This window comes from Diadema antillarum, unplaced genomic scaffold, assembly GCF_040938485.1.
Source record: "Diadema antillarum isolate AM-2024a unplaced genomic scaffold, OU_Dant_1.0 seq00000205_RagTag, whole genome shotgun sequence".
Taxonomy (NCBI): domain Eukaryota; kingdom Metazoa; phylum Echinodermata; class Echinoidea; order Diadematoida; family Diadematidae; genus Diadema; species Diadema antillarum.
The window spans coordinates 120,749-139,076 of NW_027271264.1; the positions used below are offsets into that span (position 1 = coordinate 120,749).

At 43.2% G+C, this 18,328-nt stretch overlaps 1 protein-coding gene and 1 pseudogene across 1 annotated transcript in view; one reads left to right on the forward strand and one right to left on the reverse strand.

Moving 5' to 3' along the window:
- Positions 1-2,977: 2,977 nt before the first annotated feature.
- Positions 2,978-4,011, reverse strand: LOC139728914 (integrase/recombinase xerD homolog; annotated as a pseudogene).
- A 12,020-nt stretch (positions 4,012-16,031) lies between these two features.
- The window catches only part of LOC139728916 (ankyrin repeat and IBR domain-containing protein 1-like), a 167,353-nt gene continuing 165,056 nt past the window's right edge, over positions 16,032-18,328 (forward strand). The window contains exon 1 of the mRNA XM_071639845.1: positions 16,032-16,218. The gene's annotated coding sequence lies outside the window, so the exon portion shown is untranslated. The remainder of the gene's footprint in view (positions 16,219-18,328) is intronic.

Genomic DNA, 18,328 nt, shown 5'->3' on the forward strand with positions numbered 1-18,328 from the left:
ACGCGTTATGACATTTGCAGTACGTTTGAAAATTTCGACATTTTGGTGGTCGACGTCTTATGACATTTGTGGTTACCCTAATCCAATTTTGACACATGCGGTTGGCGCAAACGCGGATCGAGAGGGGTGTATCCCCCTCTGGTGCCCCCTTGCTATGTCTTGTTAACGCAACAGAAATGAATATAAGAAAATGGGGTGGGGTCTCGGCAGCCTTTGATTTTGTAAAGGTGACTCCCCTTTACGGAATTCCTGGATCCGCCCCTGTAATTCAAGCAATGAATTTTTGTGGTTGACGCAATCATGGAACGAGAGGGGGCGCTTCCCTCTTTGGTGCCCCCTCACTATATTTTGTTAAAAACAACAGAAATAAAAATAAGATAATGGGGGGGGGGGGCGCAAGCCTCTGATTTTTTTAAAGGCGGCCATCTCCTTTACGGAATTCCTGGATCCACCCCTGTCACGCGTTATGACATTTGCAATTACAGTGTAGTTTAACAATTTTGACATGTTATGTGGTCGACGTGTTATGACATTTATGGTTAATCTCCGATTTTGACATTTGCGGTTGACGCAATCACGGATTTAGAGGGGGCGCATCCCCCTTCAGTGCCTCCTCTCTTTATTTCATCAAGACAACAGAAATAAAAAGAAGAAAATGGGGGAAAAGGAGGGTCGCACCAGGCTTTGACTTAGTAAAGACGCCTCCCCTTTACGAAATTCCTGGATCCGCCCCTGTAATGAGAGCAATGAGTTTGGTTATTTGTGGTTGACGCAACGATGGATCGAGAGGGGGCGCATCCCCTTTTGGTGCACCCTCACTATAATTATTAGGTTAAAATAACAGAAACTAAAATAAGAAATGGGGGGGGGGAGTGTCAGCCTTTGATCTTGTAAAGGCGCCCCCCCCCCTTTACGGAATTCCTGGATCCACCCCTGTGACGCGTTATGACATTTGTGGTCGACGTGTTATGACATTTGTGGTTAATCCCCGATTTTGACTTGTGGTTGACGCAATCGTGGATTGAGAGGGGGCGCATCCCCCTTTAATGCCCCTCTCTTTAGTTCGTCAACACGAGAAAATGGGGAGGGGGAAGGTCGCGCCAGCCTTTGACTTTGTTAAGACGACTCCCCTTGACAACATTCCTGGATCCGCCCCTGTATTGCAAGCAATGAGTTTTTCCATAATTATGTGGTTGACGCAATGATTGATCGAGAGGGGGCGCTTCCCCCTCTAATGCATCCTCACGAATAGAAACAAAAATATGAAAAGGGGGCCGCGCCAGCCTTTGAATTTGTAAAGCCCCCCCCCCCTTTTTTTTTACAAAATTCATGGATCCACCCCTGTGTCGCGTTATGACATTGTGGTCGACGTGTTATGACATTTGTGGTTAATCCAATATTTATATTTGTGGTTGACGCAATCGCGGATTTAGAGGGGGCACATCCCCCTTTAGTGCCAACTCTCTTTATTTTGTGAACACAACAGAAATTAAAATAAGAAAATGGGGGGGGGGGGACGAGGGTCACGCCAGCCTTTGATTTTGTAAATTCGCCTCCCCTTTATGGAATTCCTCGATCCGCCCTTGTGACGCGTCATGACATTTTGCAGAAAATTTGGAAATTTTGACATTTGTCGTCGACGTGTTATGACATTAGTGGTTAATCCGATTTTGACATTTGTCGTCGACGTGTTATGACATTTGCAGTCAAAATGGAAATTTTGACATTTGTCGTCGACGTGTTATGACATTAGTGGTTGATCCGATTTTGACATTTGTCGTCGACGTGTTATGACATTAGTGGTTGTTTTGACATTTGTCGTCGACGTGTTATGACATTAGTGGTTGTTTTGACATTAGTGGGCGATTTTGACATTAGTTGGCTCTACAGACCTCCCCTTTACGGAATTCCTGGTTCCGCCCCATGCAATACCCCAGGTATACCCCCTCCCCGTCTCTATTTTTGTTAACACGAAAGAAATCAAACCAAAAAAGAAAAAAAAAAAAGGATAGGTGGCTTAATTGCGCAGGCATTTGATTTTTTTTTTTTTAAAGGCGTCTCCCCTTTACGGAATTCCTGGACCCGCCCCTATAGTGGAATCGTGGATCGAGTGGGGGCGCATTCCTCTCTGCTGCCTTCTTTATTCCCTAATTCGCTACTCAAACGTGAATAAATTATTTTCAATCCCGCCTCCCTTCCCTAACGCATAACCTGCAAAAGAACATAATATATACATAGTACCTGAATCCTAGGGGAGCACCAAGCTTCGACGGCAAGACAGAACGGACGGAGGGAACTGATGACTTACGTACGCGCCTGGAAACAACCCTCACGAACTGCTTCTTGACATGCCGGAACCAATACCGCCTCCTGATGCTCTTATCCCGACCGCTGTTTCGTCCTGGTCCTATGATCCTCTATCTTGAGCTTGCAGGCCGTCCCGACAATACCAGTGATGGACGTCGCAATTCCGTCTCCGAATAAGACGTCCGTTCTGCTGCGTGTCGAACTAGGTCAGTGAGCTCCACAGCTCTCTCCGCCTGCGAAAGCTTCGAACCCGGCACCTGTCAACATTCTTATGCTAATAGGTTAGCTCAGCTAACAATTGAAAATATATTTATTCCCTAATTCGCTACTCAAACGTGAATAAATTATTTTCAATCCCGCCTCCCTTCCCTAACGCATAACCTGCAAAAGAACATAATATATACATAGTACCTGAATCCTAGGGGAGCACCAAGCTTCGACGGCAAGACAGGGCTATTCCTATGCCCTCCCCTCTCAGTCAATTAAAGAACGGGTAACAAGGAAACAAAACGCATACAATTTCATTTAGGAGATTTTAATCCAAGTTTCATTCCATAAACAATGTGTCAGTAATATCTCATATGCTTCATATAATGCAGAATAAACGAGGCAGTCTATTTGCTTACTAACGTTATCATATACAATCAACGATATATCCATACGCAATGTTTTAGAGGCCCAAATTCAAAGATACCGAGAGACGATCATTCATACTATCTTTAATGTATCCATCCTTGGCAGTTTCTGAACGCCATCTACCATGCTTCTTAAACAGTCTATCTGGGACTCCAAATTTTGCGGCCGCTGTAGCACCGCCGCTTCGAAGGCTGTGCATGCCGAACTTTTTCGGTTCTAAACCCACTGCTGACAGGGCATCCCGCAACAGATCCAAACACCTAGTGTATGACAATTGTCCATCCCTTAATTTGTATGATTCTTTGGACTTACAATAATTGACGGGTCTGAAAAGAAATTTCTCATCAGCTGGATCATCTAACTCCGCAGCCAACAAATACTTCCGCAAAGCCGAAACTGGACAGGTTGATGTATTAGTAGCGCCTATGAGGACCCATGCTCCTTGTCTATAAATACAGCTGTATCAGTTTTACTTTTCATAATGAAAATGTTCACATGGGAAACATACATATCAAGATCGCACCTACGAATATTTATCAGTTCGTCATATCGTAGAAATCCAGCATATGCAATCAATATCATGGCACATAAACGAATATCCACTAAACTAGTGGATGAACTATATTTCTCTACAACTGCCTTCAAAATTTCTGGTGTAATAGGTTCCTTCTTTACAATTGGTTTATACAGCAGCTTCTTCAATCCTTGAAGTACAATGTGTAGAAACTTCCGATCACACGGGTTAATGTGTACCTTGGGATTACAGTCATAATGCCATTTTATAGCGTAAAAGGCCGACTCCATCCTGGAGTAAGGAGCACCACTTTGATATGAATGAATGAGGTATCGACTAATGTCTTCTGGTTCAGCCAGAGCTGAATTTACCTTAAATCGCGTACACCATTCTTCCCAGGCTAACCAAGCTCTCTTGTATTTATAAACCGTGTTATCAGCTCTTGAAGCTGCCAAAATCTTGGTCAATGTTTTACCATATTCGTCCTGTGGCGAAAATCTGGGGGGAATATAAAAAGAGGAATAGCACAACTTATACCTATCCTGTGTGGTCATTACAAGACATGCTATACATTCGACACCAAAGCAACATGATGCATAGACCCCAAAGACTAAAATTTTTCATGAATTTCATTCGCCACTGCCAAGCGCAGCATAAATATTCATCAAACCGCGGAAAGAAAGCTACATAGCTTTCATTCAGCCATGCGGCAGATTCCATAGCCATGCGACTGATTCCATAACCACGCGGCTGATTCCATAGCCATGCGGCTGATTCCATAGTCAGGCGGCTGATACCATAATATAGTCCTACGACTGATATGTTATGAAATTATGCAGAATTTTCATTTGCCGCTCGCCACCCCATTCAATCGTACACATAACACTGGACTTTGGAATTTCTTTGTCCCAAATATAGAATTCCTATTTCTGCCTTGAACGAAAACTCCTTCAGGATTATCAATCTTTACTACACGTGATATTAATAAATGAGATTCTCTATTCTCCGAAAACAAAAGGGGCCAAAATGGGGCAGAGGGCCAATATGGTACGACTAGAGTTCCCATAGCGAACACACTCTAACGTGGTTCAAAACTTGCCCAATACTATCGATAGGGGGCACCAGTCAATTATTCTCGCCCGCCCAATCGCACGAAAACGCGTCTACTACATCCGTATTAGGACACCAATATTTAGAATTAAACTTTGGTAATTTGAAATCAAAATCATCTGCGAACCTGTCAACAGTATGGGGCCCCCACAACTCATCCAAAAATTTACAGAATTCAACAGAAACTCCCCAGTCATCGAAATCAATAATCCGACTAAGTGCATCTGCACAACGGTTCTCCTCTCTGGGAACCCAGTGAACCTATAAAGTAATCCTACTTTTTCTGCAAAAATTAAAAATGTCCAAGCTAAGCTCGTGCAATTCTGCAATCATGCTACCCTTCTCCACAATAGAGACTACACCTCTATTGTCTGTAATTACTTTCGCAACCTTACTTTGGAAGTAGGGTGCCAATGATTTCAACTCCAAACTTAGTGCCATAAGTTCTCTCCAAGTGGAGCTTTTCGACATTTCTACTTTAGTCCAGTTTCTTACCATTTTCATGCCAGCGCACTCACCAATCCAGGCTCCACAGCCTGACTTACTGGCATCAGAGTATACAATGGTCTGTGGAATAGAATAATCAAAGAACATGCGTTCATTAAGGATGAAAGGATTTGCCTTCCAGAAAAATAACTCGGCAATCAAGTTATTGTCACTGTCTATATTGTACTCTTTATCCCAATGATCTCTGCGAATGATTTCATAATGCATAAATCTAGTTTTTAACTGAGTTAAAGCACCCACTACTGGGTAAAGAGAATTGATCTTTCCAGCGATAGCCGCTATTTTTCTTGCTGAAACTTTTGGCAAACGTGTCTGAAAAGTGTCCAAACATGACTCCAGGTCCTTCATCCTCCTCTTGGTAATCTTTAGACAACCAATACTGCTATCCCATGTTAACCCAAGCCAATCCAAACATTGGACTGGGATCCACTGCGATTTCTCGACATTAGGTACCAAACCTGCTTTTAATATGTCATCTTTCACTGCCTTGGCACGGCTTCGCATGTATCAAACGAAGCAGCACGACCCCAACCATCATCTGAATACAAAACAATGAATATCCCTTTACTTCGCCAATGGTTAACAATCGGTTTGAGGCATTTTGTAAAAACGTACGGAGCTGTGGACAAGCCAAACGGCAATACTTGAAAAGTATAATATCTGGTGCCATTACCAAATCCCATCTAAATCCTAAAAAGCGAGTATGATCCTGAAAAATATCAAGATGATGGTAACCTAAATTAAGGTCAAATGAAACATAAAATCTCCCTTTTTAAAATAAGTAAGTGCTATATTCCAATCCTCAAATTTAACTTTGTCCTTCCACAAATATTTATTAACTAAACGTAAATCGAGAATCAGTCTCTTTTTACCAGAGCTTTGAATTGACACTGAAAGGGGTTAACAACATGAGGTGCAACAAAAGACTCAACAATTAGTTTTTTCTTTAATAAATCAAGAACAGCTTCATTGACAAATTCAGGGTGAGACAGGGCAGATTTATTGTTTCTTGATTCTAGTCGGGGAGGAGTCTGCAATAACGGTAACATATAACCATGTTCAATGGTATCTAACACAAATTGAGATGCACCAATGTCTTTCCAAAATTGTATTGACGCCTTTAGTCTTCCTTTGACTATCGGTTCTGAGCTACCTTGCTAATATTCAAAGTAATTGTTTAAGTAAAATTCTTCTTCGTACCGTTCACTTTCAGCAAAAGCGATACTGCTAGCTCCGCTAAAGCTGGTATCTCACTGAGCGGCGAACGTTTGCGAACGTAGCGAATTTGAGATTCGCCAACTTTTCTGACGAATGTTTGCGAAAAATCAAAGTTCGCTTCTGCCATTAGCGACAGTTAGCGACTTTTAGCGATGTTTAGCGACAATTAGCAACACTTTAGCGAATGTTTGCGAAAGTGTTTGCGAACACAGGTGGCGACTATTAGGCAGTTAAAGTCTGTCTCCAAAATATCTCGAAAAGTACCGGAAGCTGTTTCCAACTCATCTTTCATAATTTACCATTTGCAGTTTAAACAAAAATCCAGCATTAGTGCTTCAAAATAGTTCTAAAATGTGAGTTAGGGATAGAAACAACCACTGCAAATATTTGAATCCGTATAATATATGTAAGCGTCGTTAAATGCACAAACTGTGAACAATAGTTATAATAAAAATGTATCAAGACTAAACCGTGTACAGTTACGGTTTATTGGGAAAAACACTGATGTCTCCTTATATTTCAGGCTTTATTGCAAAAATTTTATATGGAAGGATGTTTTGTGATACAACAGACCTACAAATATGCATCAAATGTGATATCTTGAACATTTTTGAAATCACTGCTCCCAAAGGTAAACTGGACCTTTAACTTAGCACCATCGTCATGCAGCGTGTCATACCGAAAGCCTGTACGTGGTAAAATCACAAGAGAACTCAGATCAGATGTACTAGCTCACGAATTGGTTATGCCCGCTTCCGACAAGAAGTAGACTACATTATCCATTCATCATTGATGACAACATTCTTAATTATTCCTCTGACCTCTCTCATACACTATCATCTCATTGTTCTTCATCGCAATCATGTTGAGAACACAATTATCCCGTTGCTTACGGTCTAGTTGAATACGCGAGTATCGCTCGATACATTAACAGGGCGGGCTTGGCTTTTTAATTTTCCACCCAATTTTCACTTCTAATATTCAAGGTATTACCCCAAGGGAAGTATATGTCAGTTCCCTTGATTCATTAATTATTGAATGTTATTTTCAGTCAGATTAACATTTCACCATATGTGAATTTCTAGGTTTAAAATGTGCATTCAAAGGCTCCTTTTTCCACGAGATAACTCGTGCTTAGTATCTGAGTGGAGAACGGCTATCACGAGATAACTCGTGCATCGTAGTCAACGGATTAAACGATCAAACTAATTTACCTTGCTCAATTTGTCCCATAGAAGCAGGACCTTTAGCGTTGCTGCGCGATGTTATCCCTGATCGGGGGACCTTGGTTGCCGGCCCCTGGACACCCCCACCTCCAGTGCCCTTGCTTTCCGCACGCGAAACAGAAATCTGTCGGCTTTGGCCCACTGCTGGCCCCTCGCCAACCAAGGGTGGGGGAGTTACCGGTACTCCCATAAGCGTATCTACTTTTTACGCTAAAGGCAAAGCCGCGAAAAAAGTGACCAGAAGAAGGGCTTGCAGTCCTATATCCATCACTCTTCGGAGGTTTGCCCTTGGCGGCTGGGATGTTCCGAGACGTTTTGCGATTTCTCGCTGCCCTTGCCTGTGCCTGCCTGATACGTTTTTCATCCTCAGAATCGCTTGCAAGGTCATCGCTCAGATATTCGTCCACTGCTGACCACCCTATAAAATGAAATAGTGCTACTTGCATAACAATTAAATAATTTGTAAAGAATCACATATTCAAGAATTCACCGAAGCTGACAGACTGAAACTTATTTACATAATAGCAGCAGCCTGTTCAATGTAATGCATATTTCTGTCACGATACAAATTGCAGGTTGTATTTTTGTTTGTTTTTGTTTTTTATACACCAACTAATTAGAATCATTAAATTTCCATAACAAGCGTTCAGCCCTCATCGCCATGGCCTTACGGCGTACCCAGCAGGGGGGGGGGGGGCATTTGCCCCCCCCCCCCTACAATTTTTTTTCAATACTGTATTTCCATACATAATCATTCAATTTTTCAATTTTTCACAATGTGCAACAATCACTCAATTTCACTTCTAAAAATACATACATTTTTTTTTTTTGGCCCAGGTGCTCCGCGCCCTCGCTTTCCTCATTATCACACCAACGATTAGAACCTCTCACAAAGAATGTTTATAATTCTTTTAGAACACTAACCTGCATCAGATTTATCAGCAAGCCTGATTAACTTCTTTCTTTTCCTGATGTCGGCCATGCCCTCTTTCAACTTGGAAAGGGTAGCAACGTGCTTGCCTTCCTCCAGTAAGGCCACGCCCTTCTCTAGCTTTTCCTGCAAAATAGAGTTGAATTCGAATTGAACTCTATTGCCCTTGAAACGAAATGACAATTCCGACGCCCTTTTTAGTTGTTGAAGTTCCGTGGAAGCGGCAGAAAGCTTTTTCTCGCTTTCCTCTTTCACCTGGGCGATAGAAGAGTCAAAATACTCCTTAAAGGAACAAATGACGGGGTCAGTGTTGCGGGTTGAGAAACTGTGGGGACTTCAGAACCCAGCTAGTGCACGATAACAATTGAAGCGAGAAGGAATAAGACGTCCGTTCTGCTGCGTGTCGAACTAGGTCAGTGAGCTCCACAGCTCTCTCCGCCTGCGAAAGCTTCGAACCCGGCACCTGTCAACATTCTTATGCTAATAGGTTAGCTCAGCTAACAATTGAAAGTATATTTCATTTCTTTTTTAAACAACAGAAATAAAGAGGAAAAACAGGGGTGCGGCAGATCTATTGTAAAGGTGGCTCCCCTTTAGGCTGCGTTCACATAGAAGTATACTATTCGGGTATTCGGGCTCGTTTTTTGGGGCACGCGAATAGCTTGAATCGAACGATAGGATTTCCTCACACCGGTTCACATAAGAGGGCACTATTCGAAAGTACCGAATAGCTGCGAAAAGTATAGCAAAGTGGGAATCGAGCTTGTTCGATTTTCTTGCAGCGTATACCGTCTCTCGTTTATGAAATAATGACACTTTTGGTCTGGATTTGCCCTTTAGCAAAAATAAGCATGTAGACTGACATTCTGATGCAGTTTAGAAATTGTTAATAAGATTTGCTGGGATGTAGGAGGAAGAAATCCTCACTGCATGGGATGGTGAGTTGACGGTGCGGTTGGCGGTGTATTCGGTGCCCGAATAGCGAATAGCGAATAGCGAATAGCGAATAGCGAATAGCGAATACCGAATACTTCTATGTGAACGCAGCCTTACGAAACTCCAGGATCCGCCCCTGTGACGCGTTATGACATTTGCAGTACGTTTGGAAATGTCGACATTTTTGTGGTCGACGTCTTATGACATTTGTGGTTAGTCCAATTTTGACATTTGCGGTTGGCGCAAACGCGGATCGAGAGGGGGCGTATTCCTCTCTGGTGCCCCCTCGCAATGTTTTGTTGACGCAACAGAAAACAATATAAGAAAATGGGGTGGAGTCTCGCCAACCTTTGATTTTGTAAAGGTGACTCCCCTTTACGGAATTCCTGGATCCGCCCCTGTAATGCAAGCAATGAATTTTGATTTTTGTGGTTGACGCAATCATGGAACGAAAAGGGGCGCTTCCCCCCTCTGGTGCCTCCTAACTATATTTTGTTAAAACAACAGAAATGAAAATAAGATAATCGGGGGGGGGGGGGGAGGGTCGCGCAAGCCTTTGATTTTTTAAAGGCGGCCCTCCCCTTTACGGAATTCCTGGATCCACCCCTGTGACGCGTTATGATATTTGCAATTAGTTTGAAAATTTTGACATGTTATGTGGTCGACGTGTTATGACATTTATAGTCAATCTCCGATTTTGACGTTTGTGGTTGACGCAATCGCGGATTGAGAGGGGGCGCATCCCCCTTCAGTGCCTCCTCTCTTTATTTCATCAAGACAACCGAAATAAAAAGAAGAAAATGGGGGAGGGAGGAGGGTCGCACCAGCCTTTGACTTTGTAAAGACGTCTCCCCTTTACGAAATTCCTGGATCCGCCCCTGTAATGCAAGAAATGAGTTTGGTCATTTGTGGTTGACGCAATGATGGATTGAGTGGGGGCGCATCCCTCTCTGGTGCACCCTCACTATGATAATTAGGTTAAAACAACAGAAACAAAAAATAACAAATGGGGGGGGGGAGTGTCTCGCCGGCCTTTGATCTTGTAAAGGCGCCCCCCCCCTTTACGGAATTCCTGGATCCACCCCTGTGACGCGTTATGACATTTATGGTCGACATGTTTATGACATTTGTGGTTAATCCCCGATTTTGACTTGTGATTGACGCAATCGTGGATTGAGAGGGGGCGCATCCCCCGTTAGTGCCCATCTCTTTATTTGGTCAACACAACATAAATATAAAGAAAAAAATGGGGAGGGGGAAGGTCGCGCCAGGATTTGACTTTGTAAAGACGCCTCCCCTTTACAAAATGTCTGGATGACGCGTTATGACATTTGTGTTCGACGTGTTATGACATTTGTGGTTAATCCAATATTGATATTTGTGGTTGACTCAATCGCGGATTTAGAGGGGGCGCATCCCCCTTTAGTGCCCCCTCTCTTTATTTTTTTTCAACACAACAGAAATAAGATCAGGAAAATGGGGGGGGGGGGGGGGCAAGGTCGCGTCAGCCTTTTATTTTGTAAAGTGTCCTCCCCTTCCTGGATCCGCCCCCGTAATGCAGGCAATGATTTTGATTTTGTGGTTGACGCAATGATGGATCGAGAGGGGGCGCATCCCCCTCTGGTGCACCCTCACTATAATTATGAGGTTAAAACAACAGAAACAAAAATAAGAAATTGGGGGGGGGGGGGAGTGTCTCGCCAGCCTTTGATCTTGTAAAGCCCCCCCCCCCCCCCCGTACGGAATTCCTGGATCCACCTCTGTGACGCGTTATGACATCATTGTGGTCGACGTGTTTTGACATTTGTGGTTAATCCCCGATTTTGACTTGTGGTTGACGCAATCGCGGATTGAGACGGGGCGCATTCCCCTTTAGCGCCCATCTCTTTTTTGGTCAATACAACAGAAATAAAAAGAAGAAAATGGGGAGGGGGAGGCCTCCCCTTTACAAAATTTGTGGATCCGCCCCTGTAATGCAAGCAATGTGGCATATGTGGTTGAAGCAATGATGGATCGAATGGGGGCGCTTCCCCCTCTCGTGCACCCTTACTATATTAGGTTAAACCAACAGAAACAAAAATAAGAAAAGGGGGGTCGCGCCAGCCATTGATTTTGTACAGGCACCTCTCACCCCTCTTTACGGAATTCCTGGATCAGCCCCTGTGACGTGTTATGACATTTGTGGTTAATCTAATATTGATATTTTGTGGTTGACGCAATCGCGGATTTGGAGGGGGCGCATCCCCCTTTACTGCCCCCTCTCTTTATTTTTTCAACACAACAGAAATAAAAATAAGAAAATGGGGGGGGGGGGGCGAAGGTCGCGCCAACCTTTTCTTTTGTAAAGCCGCCTCCCCTTTACGGAATTCCTGGATCCGCCCCCGTGATGCAAGCAGTGAGTTTCGATATTTGTGGTTAACGCAATCACGGATCGAGAGAGGCGCTTCCCCCTCTATTTATGTTAAAACAACAGAAACAAAGATAAGAAAATGGGGGGGGGGGGGTCACGCCAGCCTTTGATTTTTTAAGGCGCCCCTCCCCTTTACGGAATTCCTGGATCCACCCCTATGATGCGTTATGACATTTTGCAATTAGTTTGAAAATTTTGACATATTATGTTGTCGACGTGTTATGACATTTTATGGTTAATCTCCGATTTTGACATTTGCGGTTGACGCAATCGCGGATTGAGAGGGGCGCATCCCCTTTCAGTGCCTCCTCTCTTTATTTCATCAAGACAACCGAAATAAAAAGAAGAAAATGGGGGAGGGAGGAAGGTCGCACCAGCCGTTGACTTTGTAAAGACGCCTCCCCTTTACGAAATTCCTGGATCCGCTCCTGCAATGCAAGCAATGAGTTTGGTCATTTGTGGTTGACACAATGATGGATCGAGAGGGGGTGCATCCCTCTCTGGTGTCCCCTTTCTTTTCTTTTCTTTATTTTTTTTTTAAAACAACATATACAAAAAAATATGTTGGGGGGTATTGCATATTGTGGTTCATCCCCGATTTTGACTTGTGGTTGACGCAATCGTGGATTGAGAGGGGGCGCATCCCCCTTTAGTGCCCCTCTCTTTATTTCGTCAACACAAGAGAATGGGGAGGGGGGAAGGTCGCGCCAGCCTTTGACTTTGTAAAGACCCCCCTTTACGGAATTCATGGATCCGCCCCTGACATTATGACATTTGTGGTCGACGTGTTATTGCGCTGTTCATGCACCTATTGTTCCACTCGGTTATCGAAACTCTCGCGCGTGACAGCTGTCGGTTACTATGGTCACACGGAATGCTTGGTTTTAGGACCCATGCTGGAATGTTACTCCTGAGCTTTCGGTATTGTTTACATTCACGACAAATCTCATTATCCCACCTTCTACTTATGTATTTATGACATACAGTTACGCCATTTTCTATACTCTGCAACACACCCCTTGAATCTCTGCAGTTGTTCACTGCTGCAACATGTGACCTTTCAGCTTTCTGTTTTTTTTGTATTTTTATTTAGTGATATATATTTAATTGGATTTTTTGTTTTGTTTGTTTTAATCGGTTTCCCCATATATAGTTGGTCTTAAAAAACATCCGTACTTTAAACTTCCCCTAATCTGATTACTCACGGGACCTGCGGCTGTACAAGCTAATGCTTTTACGCAGGCCCCATCATATTTTTTTCCGCATTATGACCACAGTGTAATTCGCATGAATGATATTTGTGGTTAATGCAATATTGATATTTGTGGTTGACGAAATCGCGGATTGAGAGGGGGCGCATCCCCCATCAGTGTCTCCTCTCTTCATTTCATCAAGACAACAGAAATAAAAAGAAGAAAATGGGGGAAAAGGAGGGTCGCACCAGGCTTTGACTTTGTAAAGACGTCTCCCCTTTACAAAATTCCTGGATCCGCCCCTGTAATGCAAGCAATGAGTTTGGTCATTTGTGGTTGACGCAATGATGGATCGAGAGGGGGTGCATCCCCCTCTGGTGCACCCTTCCTTTTCTTTTTTTTTTGTGGTTTAAAGAAGATAGATAACAAGAAAAATGGGGGGGGGGGGTGCGGTAGCCTTTAATTTTGTAAAGCCGCCTCCCCTTTACGAAACTCCTGGATCCGCCCCCGTAATGCAAGCAATGAGTTTGGAGTGGTTGACGCAATGATAGGTCGAGAGGAGGCGCATCCCCCTCTGGTGCACCCTCGCTGTAATTATTAGATTAAAAAAAAGAAAAGAAATGGGGGGGGGGGGAGTGTCTCGGTAGCCTCTGATTTTGTAAAGGCGCCCCCCCTTTTTACGGAATTCCTGGATCCTCCCCTGTGACGCGTTATGACATTTGTGGTCAACGTGTTATTGCATTTGTGGTTAATCCCCGATTTTGACTTGTGGTTGACGCAATCGTGGATTGAGAGGGGGCGCATCCCCCTTTAGTGCCCCTCTCTTTATTTCGTCAACACAAGAAAATGGGGAGGGGGGAAGGTCGCGCCAGCCTTTGACTTTGTAAAGACGCCTCCCCTTTACAAAATTCCTGGATCCGCCCCTGTAATGCAAGCAATGAGTTTTTCCATGTGGTTGACGCAACGATGGATCGAGAGGGGGCGCTTCCCCCTCTCGTACACCCTCACTACAGTGACCGTTACCAATGACCATTTGTGGTCTGGTCTGGGGACAGGGAGTCTACTTGGGGGTGATAAACTCTATGGGGCTCGTCCGTGGTAAGGGGAAAGGAAGAACCATAGATACGTACAAACAATGTTCTCAGTTAATGTGTCCGCCTATAAGACTTGCCCTACCAACTTTCAAGTGGAGTCCCAATTTGCCTAACTCTGGGACCGTAACAATATGTAACGAGATTTTTTTTGGACAGACATTTGGAATTCAGGAAGAAACTCAATCCCCAGACTTTTAGGTTTTTTTAGGGAAACCAAGCGGGGAAAGGGCACCGGCGTAGCTAGTATTTCATTTTTTTTTTTTTTTTTTTTTTTTGGGGGGGGGGGGGGGGGGGGGCGTTGTTAGCATGCGAGGGAGCGAAGCGACCGAGCCCGAGCGAACGGAGCGAGCAAGGAGGGGGTGTGTGGGAGGGGGTTGTCCCCCTCCCACGGTGAGAACTTTTTGCATTTTGATGTTGTAAATGGTGCAATTTGATGCGTATTTTTGCTTGTTTTATCGACTTGAAACAGTCCCACTTGTTTAAGGTAGCAGTATATTTTGATGTTGATTATTATTGAACAATTTGCCTATAGAATAGTATCATCCGAATAAACTTCCTGTTTTAATATTTACACTGAATATCATGAACGCGACCAAGCAAGAGCGAGCGGAGGGAGCGAGGGGGGAGGGTGTTGTCCCCCTCCCAAGGTGAGAACTTTTTTGTTTTCATTTTGATGTTGTAAATGGTGCAATTTGATGATGATAATAATAATAATAATGATAATAATACGGAGTATTTATAATTCACCAATTCCACATAACTGATGATAGGTTTTTGCGCGTTTTATCGACTTGAAACAGTCCCACTTGTTTAAGGTAGCAGTATATATTGATGTAGATTGTTGTTGAACAATTTGCCTATAAAATAGTATCATAAAAATGAACTTCCTGTTTTAATATTTACACTGAATATCATGAACGCGACGAAACAAGAGCAAGCGGAGTGAGCGAGGGGGAGGGGGTGTCCCCCTCCCACGGTGAGAACTTTTTGCATTTTGATGTTGTAAATGGTGCAATTTGATGCAGGTTTTTGCGTGTTTTAACAACTTGAAACAGTCCCACTAAAGTAGCAGTACATTTTGTTGTAAATTATTATTAAACAATTTGCCTATAAAATGGTGCCATTTAGATAAACTTCTTGTATCAATTCTTACACTGAATATCGTGAACGCTGTCTGTTAAGCAATCAAACAGAAAAAAGCATGCACACGAGGGTGTACATAAGGGGCATTTCTCCTCCCAAACGAAGATGATTTTGTATTTTCAGACCTGAAATTCAGCGATATGGTGCAAACTTTTGGTGCAATACGACTGTACTTGAATTTTTTGCAGCCCGCTCCCAAAAATAATAATTTAAACAAATACCGGTAGTTTTTTTGGCTTTTATTCCGAGTGTGCATCATCTCTGTGTATGTACAAAGTATAGTGAGGTAGAGCTTAGGGGGAGGGTCCCGCTCGACGGAGCTTTTGAGTTTTTAGAATTGAAATAAAGCGATCTGAAGCACACTTTTTGCGGAAAATCCGGAAATTGTCATTCCCCATAGTGTACTAAGTCCATAGAAGGGACTAGGCAATGGGAGGGTGGTAAGATACCTCTCCCATATTCGATTATATTTTTTCGCAGACTGAAATGGATTTTTTTTTGTCTGAAGGGGGTGCGTCCGCACCCAACGCACCCCCCCCCCCCCCCCCCCCCCCATGGTGACGCCCATGTTTTTCCCAGTACACTGACCTGACGGAAGTGGGGCCGGGGAGGGGAAAAATCTCTAAAAATCACTGCACTGGCTTAAACCATTCTGGCTTTCCATAGATTGTAGATTTACATCTCATGGCATTTATGACAGACAGGGCCTGCTTGTGCTTGCGCTCCGTACTAGTACATTGTACTGTATGTATTATCGTAGTGCTAGTGACTCGTACGTCCCGGCCCATTCAGCATTGAGTGTATGATCGAACACACACTGTGTGTGGCGATATCTGTGACTGTGTTTATATCGTTTTAGCGTCGTATGTATGCACAGTTTAGACCGTATTTACGCCTGGATGAAGTAAGACGTGAAAATAATGTAAAGGGGTAAAGCCCTTAAAAGTACATAGGAAATCTGTTTCAGTTATGCGATTGCCTGCTTGCTTGTTGGTAAGTGTTCATATTATTACATTCTACAACGTAGGGCCTAGTCTAGCTAGTCATTCATTGACTGTTCTGTAGCCATTGTCTATTTACGAATCTACATATCCACGTACCAGCCGCGTACCGCGTACCACTAGACTTCTACTTGGTACAATGTACAACTTGTACATCATCCGACTCCGTATGTGATATCATGACATTATTGATCATTGCGGATGCCTTGAACCTTGAAGATATACTAGTAATCCCGATGGCAGCTAGCAGCTTGTCCATAACGCTAAACTTGGATGGGTGTTCGACAGTAGGTGACAGTAGGGCCTATAGCTTTCTAACCAGTTAGTACACATTTTGCATGTAGCCAATCCGCACGAGCTCCATCAATAATGAACACGGAGGGTCAGGAAGAATTGTTGGCAACATCACAACGAGCTGGGTAAGTCACTAAAGGTAAACCGTGGCCGTTTTGATGCCCAACGCCCGTCGACGTCGAGGCCCTCGCTCGGTACAAAGAACCATAATTGGCATCATAAAAGCGGCAGTGTGTGCGTAGGGTTTATGTAATGTTGATTGTGTGTGTGTGTGTATATTTATATGTGTGTGTCTGTGCGTGTTTCATGATCAGACTAGATTCTTAACTCTTTATGTGCCACGGTGGAAATCCCCTGTGTGCCACGTTATTCTGAGACACGAAGGTAGTCATGCATTGAGAAAGAATTCTGTTTTTCCAATTTAAATAACTTCTAAAAATTTATGTTAAGCTGGACATAATAGTGAGCAAAGTTAAAGAGGAATGCCGAACTTTGCTTCCATATATACAATGTATGACAATTCTAATTTCAATTTTTCGTTTGAATTACCAGTTGCTACATATACTGTAACGCTAAAGGCATGATTGATGACTTTTGCACATAAAATAGTGACAGAAACTTAGAATGTACACGTAAATTTAGTTTGGAACACCGCTTGATAGTCAATCACCATATAGAATGCAGGCCGTTTGTGAGAGGAACAAAAGCACGAGAAACGCTTTGATTGTACCGCGGGATTAGCGATTTATCGATCGGTTTATCGGCTTTGTTTGTTGAGCAGAATATGCGAACTTGGCATGCCGTCGACTGAGTCGGATGTGCGAATGTGGCAAATAAAGAGATAACTAAAATTCTAAGGTAAAGAAATCTAAGTACAGTTGAACCTCTCTTATCCGGCCTCCCTTTATCCGGATCTCTCTATTATACGGACGCAATCTCGCCGTGTTTTTTTTTTTAATGATTACGGGAGGAAAGGGGGATTCCCAACTCCTTGAGAACTCCTACACAAACACATATGAATTACATATTACTTCCAACTTGATTAACATACATTAGGCCCCAGGGTGGTCCATGAGGGGTTTTAGCATGTCGCTGCAACATGCTAAAATTCTTGTGCAACATCCTCAAGAATTCGCAACAAGCTCAAAGTAAAAGTATTCAAAAATGTGCATAACATAAGAAACATCAAACTACGTACCAGGTACTTTAGATATTTGTGTGCAAAACATGAGAGAGAACATTGAATGTAAGCAGCACAAAGAGAGATAAGCAGCGAAATATTGCGTACTACGTACTCATCATGTGTGCTCCGCGCATATTCAATTTCTGCAATATTCTCAGATTCTTAGCTTGCAACATGCTAAAATTTCAAGTTGTGGACCACCCTGGGCCCTACATCAAATTTCCTTCCAAATTGCTTACCTTCAGACATTTTAACATCCCCAAACATCCCCAAATCATCGCAAGAACATGGGAAGATTATGCGCTCGAGTCCTCTCATATCGCATTGCCACATATGTCCATACACAGCCGTCGATATGACTAGATGGACATGCATTGTTTCGAGTCATTGGCTGAGCAACGAATGATATTCACACACACTACACACACAAAGAGAGAGAGGGAGACCATCTAACAATGGCGACCTACAGTCGCCTTTGCCGAGCCATGATGATCAAATTTTGAAGTGTAGTTTCGTCGACTCGTACTGTTTATTTTCAAGATCTACTTGATACATTTCTTAATAATTATTTAGATAAATCATCCCAAGAAATTATAAAAGAAAGTGATTTCATTCTTGCAAACAC